At 43.4% G+C, this 15,683-nt stretch overlaps 1 protein-coding gene across 4 annotated transcripts in view; it reads left to right on the forward strand.

Moving 5' to 3' along the window:
- Positions 1 to 15,683, forward strand: part of METTL27 (methyltransferase like 27) — an 87,312-nt gene that overhangs the window by 7,780 nt on the left and 63,849 nt on the right. Inside the window, exons 1-2 of one of the 4 annotated variants that reach the window (XM_044283933.1) lie at positions 1,145 to 1,462; positions 3,487 to 3,559. The exons of 2 other annotated variants lie outside the window; for them this stretch is intronic. The gene's annotated coding sequence lies outside the window, so the exon portion shown is untranslated. Of the gene's footprint in view, positions 1 to 1,144; positions 1,463 to 3,486; positions 3,560 to 15,683 lie in introns of those variants that run through there. One more of the 4 variants, XM_044283932.1, reaches the window with a different exon arrangement.

Here is a 15,683-nt window from a genome sequence, read left to right on the forward strand (position 1 = left end):
AGATGGCCAATCGTTTCCAAGATAGGGGTTACCCTGGAAAAATGATCAGGGAGAGACTGACTGAGAACGACAAAGTGAGGAGACCAGGGCAAGAGTATCCCTTTTGTCCACACATATCACCCATTTGCGACCAAGGTACAGAACATTCTGCACAGACATTGGCATCTCTTGCACAAGTCCTATCCCAGCATAGAGGAATTTACCTCCCCATTTCTACCCTGCAATAGGCGTCCAAAAAACCTTAAAGACATACTGGTACGAGCTGATGAGGGCCCTACTACAAAAATACCAAGGCAGACATTCCTTAAGACACAACGCAAGGGCACATTCCCCTCCCTTTATTGTACACAATGCTCCCATGCGACAAAAGGAGATAAGATCTACCACCCCCAAACTGGCAAAGGCTTTTCTATACATGACTTCTATACATGTGAAACCTCCAATGTGATCTATATAATAAAATGTCCACGCGACCTTGCATATATAGGCGAAACCACACAAAACGTCAGGGATAGAATCAGTAAACACAAGTCCACAATTCGCTGTCAAAACATTTTGCTACCCCATTTTGCGCACTTCATAGCCAAAAGACACAGCATCGCTCAACTACAGTTCCAAGTAATTGAACAGGTTAAAATCCTTAGGAGAGGCAGCGACATTAGCAGAATCCTTAAAAACAGAGAAGCATTCTGGATCCACCAATTCCAGACCCTAGAACCAAAGGGTCTCAACCGCGAATATGAACCAGGAAGCTTTATTTAACAAACAAATGTGGTTTCTATGTTGATACGTTCACACACTATTGCTGTAATTATCTGGTTGCCTCTGATTTATTACCCTTAATGATATACATAATTATCAGTTATTGTATGAATTAATTAATATTATTCTCCTTACAGATGAGGTACTAACCCCCTTGCCGCATTCTATATCCTTTTATAGTCAGTTTTCACCTATCTGCAGTCAACTATACACCACCTTCCTCTTAGACTCACGGTGATACTCCCTCTACACATCACATGAGCTCCCTAGCCTCCGCTCCTACCCTTCTAGCGCATGCGCTGTGTGTTATTCACACAGTGCCTGCCATCTTTGAAGTTCCCAACGCCCCAGCTTCCCACACTCCGGTGCATGCGCAGTACCTGCACAACATCACTTCCCCTGCCTCCGGCCTTCTCCCCGGCATACGGCGCCACTGCGCTCTGCCCCCAGCACTGCCTACCGCCCATGGCCCCCGCATACTTACCAGAATGAGGAGACAGCAGGCCACTGTATCCACCCACCCCAGTCCTGCCCCCACTCCGGCACACCCCTTTTTAAAGGCACGAGCCACGCTCCCGAACATGGCGCCAAAACACAGGGCAGCAGCCTACATCCCACAAGCGCCCTCTAGGCCACAGAGCCCCCAAGCTATGGACCATAGCAGTCCACATTGAAATATCAGCACAAGCGGCTCATCCAGGTAAGGATACCTACATCTCCATAGACATCTGCATCTCTCTGCATACTAAAGGTATAAACGTCCTCACAACTGTCTACACCCCGTGCTCAACCTTGTTTTTTATATATGTATTATGTTTCATGTCTGTATAAGTTCTCATTACTGCATGCAATGTCCGGTTATTTCTAATATAATAGTCTGTTCATGCCAAGATCTAAAAAGGTCATTTTCCTTAACATACGTCCTTGATGCACTTTGGCAACCAAATACCATCCGGATTCACCCAAGGGTATTCTCCCAAATACACGGACAGTCTATGTAGCTCTCCATCACACCTAGCACATGATCGCCCAGGATTCTTCACCTCAATAGGATGACCACCCGCTAATTCAAGTCTTGTATTTGTATTTGCATCACTATGTATATTGTAAATATTGCACTGTCACAAATTATTGCCTTATCTTGTATCTTGTATAACTATAACTGAAGAAGGCTATATGCCCAAAAACTTTTAATTTATGTGAACTGGAAAACAGCCTATGCAATAAAGTTCTGCACTTAAATCATACAAGTGGTTTCCAGTCTTTCTCTACATACTTTAAAGGGGTTGTCCTGGGACATAAAGCATTCTTTGGTTGTCTAAAATGAATTAAGAAAAGTGACTAATATACCACGAGTTTAATTGTGAGACTGCCCCGGTGGCCTGATTTCAGTGACAGTCCCACTGTCCTGGAAGCTCCACTTCCACGTTTGCTCCAACGCAGGCAGGGAGCTTCATTTCCTTCTATGTACCGGTGACATGTATGAAGGGGCTAGCTGTCTGGTTAAGCCTGCCTTCTCACCAGTCTATGAATAAGCAATTGCAGAGAGGGGGGATGGCTTAAAGGGGTTATCCAGGAATGATGACCCTCTTTATTATCACATCGGCAGGGGTCCAAGTCCAAGCACTCCCACCGATCAGCTTTTTCAGGGAGGCGCTATAGTGAGCACAGCCACTTCCCAGCAGCTCTCTAAGTACAGCGCCGTACACAGTACAGTGGCTGTGCTTAGTATTGCAGCTTAGCCTCATTCACTTCAATGGGGCTGAGCTGCAACTAAGTCAGAGGCCACAGTGCTCACGGAGTGCCAGCCACTTCTAACAGCTGATTGGCAGGGGTCTAGGGTGTCAGAGGATTGGCCATCAATATTAATTCCAGGGTAGCCCCTTTAACAATTCTCTAGTATCTGTTTGGAACTGTTCAAATAATATGCATGTAGGGCTGAAGGCAAATCAAAGTACATCAAAGTGATCACTGTCTTACAAACATCTACTTTGACCAAGTCCAATAGCAAAACATGAGGCAACTGTTTATAATCATATTCTCCATCTTTAACCTGTTATTGACATCTGCCATACATGTACTGCAGATGTCGGATCTTTAAAGATGGCACCCGCTCAGGAGCTGAGCAGGCACTATAGTCACCAGGTTTTTGCTGTTTTACACAGCAGACATCTGGAGGCAAAGTTAGTGTTCGGCGACAATGCCAATCATGGATTTCTAACCCCTCAGATGTCATGGTCAATTGCGACCATGGCACCTGAGAGGTCTATTTCCCCACATTAAGGGAGCCATTTAGTTGCTATGGCATCCTCAGGCGTTCTGAAGGTTCTGAGGCCCGCCACAGCAAAGTTCCTATATTGAAAGATAGCAAATCTCCCATAGACGACAATGGCAATTCATTGTAGTCTGTGAGAGAAGCAGAATCAAATGATTGCATGTTCAGTTCCCCTAGGGGGCATAAGGTTTTTAAAAATATATTTTTTTTAATATAAACATCACTAGTATTTCTGCTTCTTAAAATGCCTGATCAATTTAAATATAAACGTAGGTTGTTGCCTTACCTGCCCCAAAAAATGTAATAAAAAGTTATCAACAAGTCATACACATCCAAAAAAGTATCAATAACAACTAAAGATCACCTGCAAAAAATGTATTCTCATACAACTCCGTAGACATACAGTACATGATGCAAAGAGAAAATAAAGGGCTTTAATTTTTTTTCAGTATTAAAACGCAACAAAAATATATGAATGTGGTATCACAGTAATCATACTGCCCCAGAGAATGAAGATAACAGGTGAGTTGAACCGTATAGGGAATGCCAAAAAAATACAGATAAAACTGTGGTGGAATAGCATTTTTATTTTTTTTATTCCACCCCATTTGGAATTTTTTTCCAGATTCCAACTACATCATATGTAGTATTAAATGATGACACTCAACAGTATAACTTGTACCTCAAAAAACAAGCTAAATGAATGGAAAAATAAAAAAAGTGACGGCTCCAGGAGGGCTTGGAGTGAAAAACAAAAACAGGGGTTGAAATCATTTCAAATGAGTAATTAGACAAAATCAGCCATTTACGGGAAAGAAAAACGTTAATTGAGGATCAGCTCCAATACCAGAGACAGCCCAGGGACAAGAGTGGCACTGTTTCGGGGGATAAAAAAGCAGACTCCGTTTTTTTAAATCCTGGACAACCCTATTCAATGAATATGAGAGGTCTTATTTTCAATTTGTGGTGTAGGAATAGAGAGTTCAATATCTATATAATATGTCATTTAATATGTCATTCTCTGACCCCCTTCTCGCCAGGGCTGCTTTCAGACAAAGTGTGTCCTCCAAATGCAGAAATTTTGTACCAACAACCGAGTGACATACTATAGTCAGTCACAATATATAGACTAATATTACTTAATAATACTACTTTAAAAGGATCAAATAATAATGCCATACCAAGACCATTAATACCATTTCCACTCAGTGGTACCACTACCAATAAGACCAATATTACCATACAATGACTACGGTATATAGTGGTAGTGGTTCTACACGGGTAGGCAATATAAGTGAATACAGTACAGCTAATGCAGTGACCCACATGTGATGTCACCTCGGATTAAATTTGTTCCCTTTTCCCCTCTTTTCTATCTGGCGCAGGTTGCCATGAAGACTTCCTCCAGGTGTGACTATGTCTGCAGACCTTGCTGCCCAGACATCTTTGGCTCCTCATATTTTCAGCCTATTTTGCGCCATTCCACAAAAACTCTCATCCTGCCGATAGCCCCGTCTCTGTACCTGCTGCTACCCCAACCTTCCCCAATTACGGGCTGTGTGTCACAGTGCCTCCAAATACTGCACTTCAAAAAGAATAGTATAAATGGGTACTACCCCCACAAATAATAGTGTGAAACAGATAAGGCCCTAAATGTCATTGTGCTGCCCTTCTCATATAGTAATAGTGCCGTCTCTTGTAACCCACACAGCAATAATGTCCCTTTAAAGCCCCACACAGAAATATCGCTCTACTTAGCACCCCATACTAATAATGTCCAATATTGTGCTAGGAAGTAGTAAAGCCCCTAGTAATTTGGCTTTGACAGTAATAATCCTTCCCTTCTCTCCTGGCGCAACATTACTGACCCCCTTTGTGCTCACTACACAGTAAACATTTATGCCCCCTAGAAAATAATCAAGGTGGGCACTTGTATTGTGTGGAGGCACAACAGGGGCTGTTATTACTGTTTTGTGGCAGAAGAAGGTATTATTATTAATAAAAAAAATGTTTCTACCCCAAAATAGTGATAACTCACTTAACCCCACACAATAAAAATCACCACCCTTGTGCCCCCTAATAGGGGATAGGGTCCACTAATGGGAAAATATTTGCCAATAGTTCCCTCTAATAGCCAATAGCGCCCTCTTTTTCTCCTGAAAACATTAGGATTTAAATTCACCTTACCCTGATCCCATGATGAGTGGAACGGCTGAAGCCTCTTCCAGCCTATAAGCATCTCGCCATAGGTGGCACCATGCCGCCTATAGTGTAAGCAGGGGAAGCGGCTCCTACAGGGTGTAAACTCAGATAGGGCCCACCCAGGAGGAGGCCTGAAAGATTTTATTGTCAGGTCTCTGTCAACGGCATATAGGTGTAGGGAACGGAAGGAGTCCATGGCCTAGACAATGGAGGAGTCTTCCTGTCAGTCCTTTCTCTGTCTTAGTTTTAAAACTGCATTTGCATGCCAACAGTCCAGTGCCACAGTTCCCGGGGGGCTTCCTTGCTCAGCCCATCTTTGTTTCCTATGTAGTGATAAAATATTGTCTCGCTAGCAAACAGAAAACATTGGATAATTATATTATATTAGGTAACTAATCATAATCCAATTCCCTATAAAAAAAATTATAATAATAAAATTATGTAAAGCGGATCCAAACTGGAGCTTTCTTTGGATTTCAGCAATGTGAAATTACCCCTGTTCTCCACCAGAGGGAGCATTTTCACGTCTCTTGCCATGCAGACAAAACAGCTGGTGGTGTTAAATATTAAAGCGGAGCCATAGGATTATTTAATACACGGATTATTCGGTCAGTTGAGAACTCACTTTTACTATACACGAGCTGTGACTGATTGAATGCTTTTTTAATCATTTCTAAGAAGATTTGCAGAGAACATTTTTAGAGAAAGCCATATTTTTTTTATCCTATTTTTCCATGTAACTGACCGCACCTTTGGCAAATATGCAAATATATCATCATAGCCAGGGTTGTGTTGCAGCCACCAACAGTCACTTTGAAGGCTTTTCACATTTTTGTTCTAGCGAAAATTTCCAAATTCCATTTTAAATGGGGAGAATGTTCTGCATTAGTGCGGCCAGGGATGAGGGAGTGCTGCTCGAATACAATAATGTTTGCTCATGCTTTCAGGAAAAAGTGAATATTAGAAATTCATGTCCTGTCTATGCGGATTCATAACTGGAATGTAAATAGATGTTAATACGACCTACGTGGCCTGAGAACAGGCTGTAATTGTGATATGTAGCTATACGACTCAAGAAGTCAAGTTTATGGGGATGGTCAAGGACCTGGTGTAAGGATTGGCTATCTCTTCTAGTACATAGTTGCTAATTCTGCACTTAAAGGGGTTATCGCATGATTAATGTGAAAAATGAAATTCAGCAAATCGTATTGTACATAGCAATCTCTAATAAAGCCATGTACCTAACATAGATCCAGAGATCTCCATTTGCTATGATAGATTCTCTTCAGACTGGCAGATCTAGGGGGGTGTCCTTTCTCAGGGGGCGTGTCCTGTAACTGTCACAGCTTCTAACAACTAGTGACAGTTGAAGGATGAAACAGAGCATGTGCGTCCACCACAGAGAGATTAGGAAAAGAACAGACAGCAGGTGGAGCTATCTACTTTCATTTTATTGACAGTTTTCCATATTACATTTTCAGGTTATGACCAAAAGAAATGAACAAATTATATGAGTTTTTGTCTGACAGGTTGAGCGGAACTTTAGGTCTATGTCTGCTTTTATCCCTTCCCCCTTGTACTGTATGCATTTAGGGTCTTCGTGACCATGCAGTTTTTTTTATCGTCACATTTTATCACGACCGGCGTGCCGATTACATGCATGACGCAAAGGGAGGGAAAAGGAAGGCCCTGTCGACGGGAGAGGGAAAGATGGTGACCCCTAACTCACCTTGAGGCTGGCACCTGACTGCCCCGACGTCCCTAGATGGGTTTCTCACCCGTACACAGATCACGTGCCTAAACCCTGGCTTTCCCTGAGATGAGCCCTACGTAGTGAATAGGGCGGTGGGAACACTAGTCCGCACCACTAACACTAAACGGAAACACTAGGGAGAGGACAGACAATACTGACAAAACATATAGTCCCAGGTGGGCGACCACAAACAACCAACAGGGATCCGGAGAGTAATGCTCTGGTACAACAACCAGGGATAACAGCAACTCAGCTCCAGTGGGTCAGTATAGAAGTCCAGGCAGGAAGCTCTATATCTGGCAACCAGAGAAGTGGGAGAGGGGAATATAAGGAGGTTGGGAGTGCCTGAGTGAGACAAAAAGGATTGCAAGGCAAACCCAGAAAGCTACCATTGAGTAACAGCGCTATATTTAGACATAGAGCATATAGCCACCCGCTGCGACTTCCTGACCCCGGGTATAACAGAGTCAGACGTGGCTCTTGACATCCTCGTGACACATTTCAAGAGCTATAACATTTTCTATTTTTCCGCTTATTTTTTGTGGGACAAGTTATACTGCCGCAATACTTTTGCGACATTCGCTTTGCGCCATAAATAACATAATAACTTTACTCTCTGGGTCAGTACGATTATAGCGATACTAAATCTACAGGTGAACTCGAAAAATTAGAATATCGTGCAAAGTTCATTTATTTCAGTAATGCAACTTAAGGTGAAACTAATATATGAGAGACTCATTACATTCAAAGCGAGATATTTTAAGCCTTTATCTGTTATAATTTGGATGATTATGGCTTACAGCTTATGAAAACCCCAAAGTCACAATCTCAGGTCCCCTTTGCTCAGGGGGTATGGATTAATTAGCTGACTAGTGTGTAACACTTTGAGCCTAGAATATTAAACCTTTTCACAATATTCTAATTTTAGGCTGCATTAATGCAATTCCTTTTAAGTTGCATTACTGAAATAAATGAACTTTTTGCACGATATTCAAATTTTTCGAGTTTCACCTGTATATACTGTATAATACTACTTTTGCGCAATACAAACCCTTTTGTTAAGTGGGATACTGTCAGGCACTATCAGGCTGAGCATCTGGCTCAGAGCTTCTAATAGACATAAACTGCAGGCAGACCTGGCAGCCTACATTAGGCCCCCAGTTGCCATGAGGAGACATTAGCACCCCGCAATCTCCCTCACATTGTGCTGATGCCTGACAAAGGGAGCGCCCTCCCTCTAAACAACTTAAATACTGTGGCCACTATTGACCGCAGCATCTAAGGTGTTGAACATCTCCGATCGGTGGGTTTGGCAATCTGTGCTGTTAGAGCAGGAGCTTGCTCCTGCTCTCAGCTTCATGGGAGACCCATGCAGCGCTTATTCTAGACCTCTGTAAAAAGGTGGCAGCCTGGAATTATGCCCATTCATGACGGCAGTTAAAAACTGAATTGGCGGTCATTAAAGGGGCTAAATTAATATTCTCAACTCTTCTTATAGTAAAGGGATCCTTTCTGCTCGGCTCATAGATAAGGGTGAAAAAAAGCAACGTTTCGGCTCAACACTAGAGCCTTTATCAAGTATTTTTTCATATACATATATATATATATATATATATCTTGTTATAAATATATTGCTATACTTATGCTACGTTACAGCCTGTACAATACTATATGACAAGGTCCTGGATTTGAATTCAACCAAGGATGACATATGCGTGCCTACTGGGGTTTACTCAGGGTTCTCCAATTTCCTCCCACACACAAAAAAAAAAAAAAAAACATACTGGTTTCGTTAAGCGACTTCCTAAGGAGATAGGAAAATTTGATTTAGAGCCCCATTAGGCACAGGGACTGATGTGAAGTCATCTCTGATAGCAATCTCTGTACTGCACTAAGGAATATGGTGGTGCTATACAGGCAGCAGGAAATAGGTAAGGTTTGTTTTCCCTACCAAGTATAGTAGAAATCCTACACTTCCCAGAATGTAAATCATCAGATCAAGCTTAGTGCAGACAATCCATCTGGTAAATTTAAGAGATTTCAGCTTTGAAACCTGTAGAATCAGAATACTACCGAGGTAGTCCATGGAGTCCGTCAGGAGTCTAACACAGGCTCTGTTCACAATTCTGTAACTTTTCCCTTTCATCCATCTGATGAGCAGAAACAGAGTGCTGGATCCATCATATAAGTAAAAAAAACTAAATTATACACAATTATTTATTTTTTTAACTGAAAGACAAAAGAGAAAAATTTGAGTTGTAGGAGACCTCAGAATGTCCTGCACCGATCTTCAGGCCAATGGGAGCACTTCTGGTTCAGGTAGAATCGACTCGTAGTTGATTTCATTCATCATGCTCTCTTCTTCAGAAACTGGCGTAAAAATACCAGACACTTGTAAAAAAAAAAAAAAAAAGTTGCAATGACACTCAAAAAAACGCAAAACTGGGTTTTGCAACTTTTTAAAGACAGAAAACTGGCATGAGGGGAATTATAAATGTCCCCCTATGTATTTACATAGTGACCACATTTTATCCCAGGGGCTATTCATAGTATTCAGTATATTGGGCAGACTAGATGGGCCAAATGGTTCTTATCTGCCGACACATTCAATGTTTCAAAGTCAGCTGTAGAATTATGGTCAAAATGAAATGTAATGTAAAATGGTTTAAAACCGTTGTCTACATTATTAGGTGGCAAAGCATAATATAAATAAATTGTAAAATGACGTATACTGCTGTCGCCTAGGGTTTATTCTGACAGTATTCAGATTTATTTCAGAGCCCCATGGAAAAGGCAGGTGGTTGGCTATTGTACAGGAAGATACTGTACACTTTCTGGTGATTTATGATTAAGCTAATAATTCAAACATAACAAATATAATAGAAAATAAACGTGTTTTCATATAGAAGAAGAAAATGACTGAGCGTGCATTAATGATTTCTATACTTTATGATAAAGAAAGTAGAATAATATTTGGGGCATTTGGGGCTCCCATTGAAAAATAAGCCTATACCATACTTTCTTTATGTTCTACTACACTATTTCATACAGTGAATAAATAAATTATACTAAAACATTCTGATAAAGCCAAAGGGATACTGTTCCCAGTGTATACGCCAAATGTGGAAACATGATGTGAACAGATCTCAGCACAGGACCATAAAGAAAAGGACAGTCACTGTTGTGAGACCAAGTTCCTGCTCTTTTGCCTTCTAATAATACCTGGCTTCTTTACAGGGGCAGACTAGGAATTTAAAGTGGCCCTGGAAAAAAAATAACTAAAAGTGGCCCCATGTTGTAGATGGGTCCAAATTGACAGTAGGCAGGGCTAAGAAAAGTAGGCGGGGCCAGCAAAATACCACCTCTGCAGAACCAAATACACAGTGCAACACTAAATACTGCCCCAGCAGAACCAAATACACAGTGCAGCACAAAATACTGCCGCCCCGGCCACAGCATTCAACTCTATCACTACTCTGAGGACGACAATACATGTGAAAGCAGGAGGGCACTTTCTTCTGCCAGCCAGGTGCATAAGTACCAGATATTCCTAGTATTAATTAATACTGAGAGCATCAGATCTTTTGGTTTGGAAGGGCCCCCAGGAGGAAGAAAATAGAAAAAATTCTCACCTCACCCATGCACTGCCATAACGGTGGTGCCAGGGTCCCTGCTGCACTTCACTTCCTGCTCCTATCACCAGTGATAGGCTGGGGACAATCCCAGCTGTTTCCTGCCATGTCAAGACAGAAGCAGAAAGCAGAGTGCAGCACCATCTGAACTGCAGTGGTGGGGGATGGGTGAAGTGGATATCAGTTCTATTTTTTTATTTATAATATGTCTAACCTGGGGGGAAAAAAATTGTGCTGGAATACCCCTTTAAGGAAAATAACCATACAAATATGGTGGGACAGGGGCACCAAGAGAAATGGAAACACAAAGGAGGCCGAAGAACAGCATGAAAGTGTACAGCCCGGGGCAGTCTGATCACAATTCACCTGCAACTATTACAATTAATTTAGGCCTGGCTAGGATTGTATGGTGGAATGGTCTATTAGAAAGCAACTGGAAAGTACAGAAGAAAAGAAAGAGAGTAGTTGCCAAATATTCCCTTGACACATGCAGGGGTGCCTCCGCCAGCTTAGGGGGCCAAAGAGACTTCTACCACACACATGCTGTGGTGCCTCCGCCAGCTTAGGGGGCCAAAGAGACTTCTACCACACACATGCTGTGGTGACGTGTTCATGGATGTGTATGGCTCTCACATGCACATCTCCCATATGTTGCTGAGTCAGGAGAGCTCTTGGTCCCAGGCAGGGTCGACACAGACATCAGAAGGCACTTGTGCAAGAAGAATAGATGGCAGCTAGCTTTCGAATAGCTCAATAACCCCCCACCCAACCCATGGAATTATTTAGCTTAGTCTCTTACATAAAATCTAATACACAGTAGGAAGCTGTTTCTAAGGTAGCAGTGGCCCCCTTGCCTACTGGGCCCCCATGCAACTGCAACATATGGTATGTCCACCTCTCCTCCCAGGGGTGGCATGGGGCTTCCTAACAAATTTTACATTTGCACTGATTTGCCTGTCAAAATGACTGAGGGTCATTGAGAAACCTACAATGTATGTGAATAAAATAAATTGTCCAGCTAATTATTTCTAACTGTTAATTCTACCTAATGCAGCTAGGAATGTCTCCACACGACAATGTACTGCGGGTGAAAGGAATTCATGCGCTCAGTGTCTTCAGGTGATAAATAGCCATTTACCTAATGCATTGCATGACTTCACATGGGCCCCTGGTCTTCTAGTTCCATACATGTGTAATGTGGTGCTGAGAGATCTGGCCTTCTAGGAAAACAAACGGCAGGCACTTCAGCTTGTAGCTCCAGGAACATATAGTATGTGTCATCTCATCTGATATGTGAACTTCATAGGCAAGGATACTGACTACTAAATAATACATAGTTCTAATATCTAGGATGCTGTGATCTTCTTAAAAGCCATTTTCAGGCGGGATAAGTATTTCCACAAGGGTACATTCACATACGGCAGATTTTGTTGCAGAAACTTTCCCTAGACCTAGGGGTATCTGCAATTGCTTGTATATTTTGTAATAATGTCATGCTACGTTATGTATCTGCCGTATGTTTCAGCAATGGTAAGGTATGGTTGACCTTAGGAATTACATTTACCATTCTGTTTCCTTCCCTATTGGTAGAGCTGGGGTAGTCCTGCTTAGTGATGAGCGGCAGGGGCAATATTCAAATTTGTGATATTTCGTGAATATTTGGTAGAAAATTCGTCATATATTTGCAAATTCGAGATTATTTTCTTGATCGTAAAAAATCGGCAATGTAATATTCGTGTAATGCGCGCAAAAAACAGGCGTGGGTCACTATAGCTGCATTTTTCAAGCTGCTAGAAGTTTCCTAAGACTGGAGAAAATGGTTGGCACGGCAGAACATTACAATAGCTTTATATGCAGTTAGAGCGCTCTAATATATTCGGGATTGCAAAATCGGCACTAATGATGCAAATATTTTGGCGCAATATGTGCAACTTCACATTTTAACAGGTCTGACTACTTATTAGTGATTGGTGCACTATGTATTGTTGGGAACTGGTGACATCACAGCACTATGTCTGTATGTATATATGGACAGCAGAACCTATCTCCCACTAACTATCTGTATTATATATATATAAGCTAACTAACTATCTAATGTAATGACACAGGAAAGCAGAAGCACAGCAATAACACTGTTGTCTCTCTCAGATGATCTGCAAAATACTGCATACAAGGGCTGCTGTGGAGGTTCTTATATAGTAAGGCCTCATGCACACGACAGGTTTTTTTTCACGGACCGCAAAAACGGGGTCCGTAGGTCCGTGATCCGTGACCGTTTTTTCGTCCGTGGGTCTTCCTTGATTTTTGGAGGATCCACGGACATGAAAAAAAAGTTGTTTTGGTTTCCGCCTGGCCGTGCGGAGCCAAACGGATCAGTCCTGAATTACAATGCAAGTCAATGGGGATGGATCCGTTTGACGTTGACACAATATGGTGCAATTGCAAACGGATCCGTCCCCATTGACTTTCAATGTAAAGTCTGGAGTCTCTTTTATACCATCGGATCGGAGTTTTCTCCAATCCGATGGTATATTTTAACTTGAAGCGTCCCCATCACCATGGGAACGTCTCTATGTTAGAATATACTGTCGGATATGAGTTACATCGTGAAAACTCATATCCGACAGTATATTCTAACACAGAGGCGTTCCCATGGTGATGGGGACGCTTCTAGTTAGAATATACTACAAACTGTGTACATGACTGCCCCCTGCTGCCTGGCAGCACCCGATCTCTTACAGGGGGCCGTGATCAGCACAATTAACCCCTCAGGTGCCACACCTGAAGGGGTTAATTGTGCGTATCATAGCCCCCTGTAAGAGATCAGGCAGCAGACCCCCCCCCTCCCCAGTTTGAATATCATTGGTGGCCAGTGTGCGTCCTCCCCCGGCCCCCCCTCCCTCCCTCTATTGCATTATTAACATTGGTGGCAGTGTGCGGCCTCCCCTCTCCCCAACCCCCCCCCCCATCATTGGTGGCAGCGGAGTTCCAATCGGAGTCCCAGTTTAATCGCTGGGGCTCCGATCGGTAACCATGGCAACCCCAGGACGCTACTGCAGTCCTGGTTGCCATGGTTACTTAGCAATAGTAGAAGCATCATACTTACCTGCTGGCTGCTGCACTGTCTCTGTCCGGCCGGGAGCTCCTCCTACTGGTAAGTGACAGGTCTGTGCGGCGCATTGCTGTCACTTACCAGTAGGAGGAGCTCCCGGCCGGACACAGACATCGCAGCAGCCAGCAGGTAAGTATGATGCTTCTACTATTGCTAAGTAACCATTGCAACCAGTACTGCAGTAGCGTCCTGGGGTTGCCATGGTTACCGATCGGAGCCCCAGCGATTAAACTGGGACTCTGATCGGAACTCCGCTGCCACCAATGATCGGGGGGGGGCTTGGGGAGAGGGAGGCCGCACACTGCCACCAATGTTATTAATGCAATAGAGGGAGGGGGGGGTCGGGGGAGGCCGCACACTGCCACCAACGTAATAATACAATAGAGGGAGGAAGGGGGGCGGCCGGGGGGGGTGCACACTGTGCCATTAATGTTATTATTACAATAGAGGGAGGGAGGGGGGGACGCACTGGCCACCAATGAAATTTAAACCGGGGAGGGAGAGGGGTCTGCCCCCTGCTGCCTTGCAGCCCCGGATCTCTTACAGGGGGCTATGATACGCACAATTAACCCCTTCAGGTGCAGCACCTGAGGGGTTAATTGTACTGATCACAGCCCCCTGTAAGAGATCGGGTGCTGCCAGGCAGCAGGGGGCAGTTATGTACACAGTTTGTTGTATATTCTAACTAGAAGCGTCCCCATCACCATGGGAACACCTCTGTGTTAGAATATACTGTCGGATCTGAGTTTTCACGAAGTGAAAACTCAGCTCTGAAAAAGCTTTTATGCAGACGGATCTTCGGATCCGTCTGTATGAAAGTAACCTACGGCCACGGATCACGGATCTTGTGTGCATCCGTGTTCTTTCACGGACCCATTGACTTGAATGGGTCCGTGAACCGTTGTCCGTCCTAAAAATAGGACAGGTCTTATTTTTTTGACGGACAAGATACACGGATCACGGTCTCGGCTGCAAAACGGTGCACTTTCCGATTTTTCCACGGACCCATTGAAAGTCAATGGGTCCGCGAAAAAAAACGGAAAACGGCACAACGGCCACGGATGCACACAACGGTCGTGTGCATGAGGCCTAAGGGGTAGGCAAATTTCCTATTGGTTGCTAGGGATGTTGCTAAGCTATGACAAAGACATTGCAGCCTTCTCAATGGCCCACAAGCAAGAAAGGAGGTCACCGATGAAAAAAAAAATCTAGAATATTCAAAATTATGAATATATATCACTATATTCTAAATATTCGCAAATTCTTGAACTGCCGATATTCGCGATTAATATTTGCTATTCAAATATTTGCGCCCAACATTAGTCCTGCTTCCTCCCAGGAGGGGGGATTCTAGATTGTTCCAGAGTTAGCTTAGCAATCATGGAGTGAAGGAGAACATCCATCTGCTCCCACTCCAAGGGCCTTTGGGACGAGAGATACAGCTCGTCTGTGAGGACCACTACTCCAGGGAGACTGCAGGGTCCTAGTCCACATAAGATCTGCAAGCTACAGCATTTACAGTCAGCTGAGTGAACAGCACTACAGCTATACAGACTACTCTGCAGGTGAGGGGATAACAAGTTAAGACACCCATCACCACAGCTCGGGACAGTCACACTCAATAGCCTGCATTTCGCAAGTGGACACCTATAGCCACATGTGCCAGCTTATTGCTGTTAGCGAAGGGAAATCAGTTCAGAAAGAAATACCACCCTTGAGTGCTATTGTCTGCAATCTTGTCTGCCACCATACCTCATCATCTGGGGCAATAGACATTGCACCTTGTATAGACAATAGTTGGATGTACTCTAATTCATCCTTTTGCACTCAGTAAAGAAAAATGTTTGTTGTTCTTCTACATCTGCCTGATTCCTTCACTTCACCTTATCACTGCACCAAACCCCAGGGTACGATGGCCCGAGGGAGTACACCATGACACATCTTATC

The sequence above is a fragment of the Bufo gargarizans genome, chromosome 3 (genome assembly GCF_014858855.1).
Source record: "Bufo gargarizans isolate SCDJY-AF-19 chromosome 3, ASM1485885v1, whole genome shotgun sequence".
NCBI classification, from domain to species: Eukaryota; Metazoa; Chordata; class Amphibia; order Anura; family Bufonidae; genus Bufo; species Bufo gargarizans.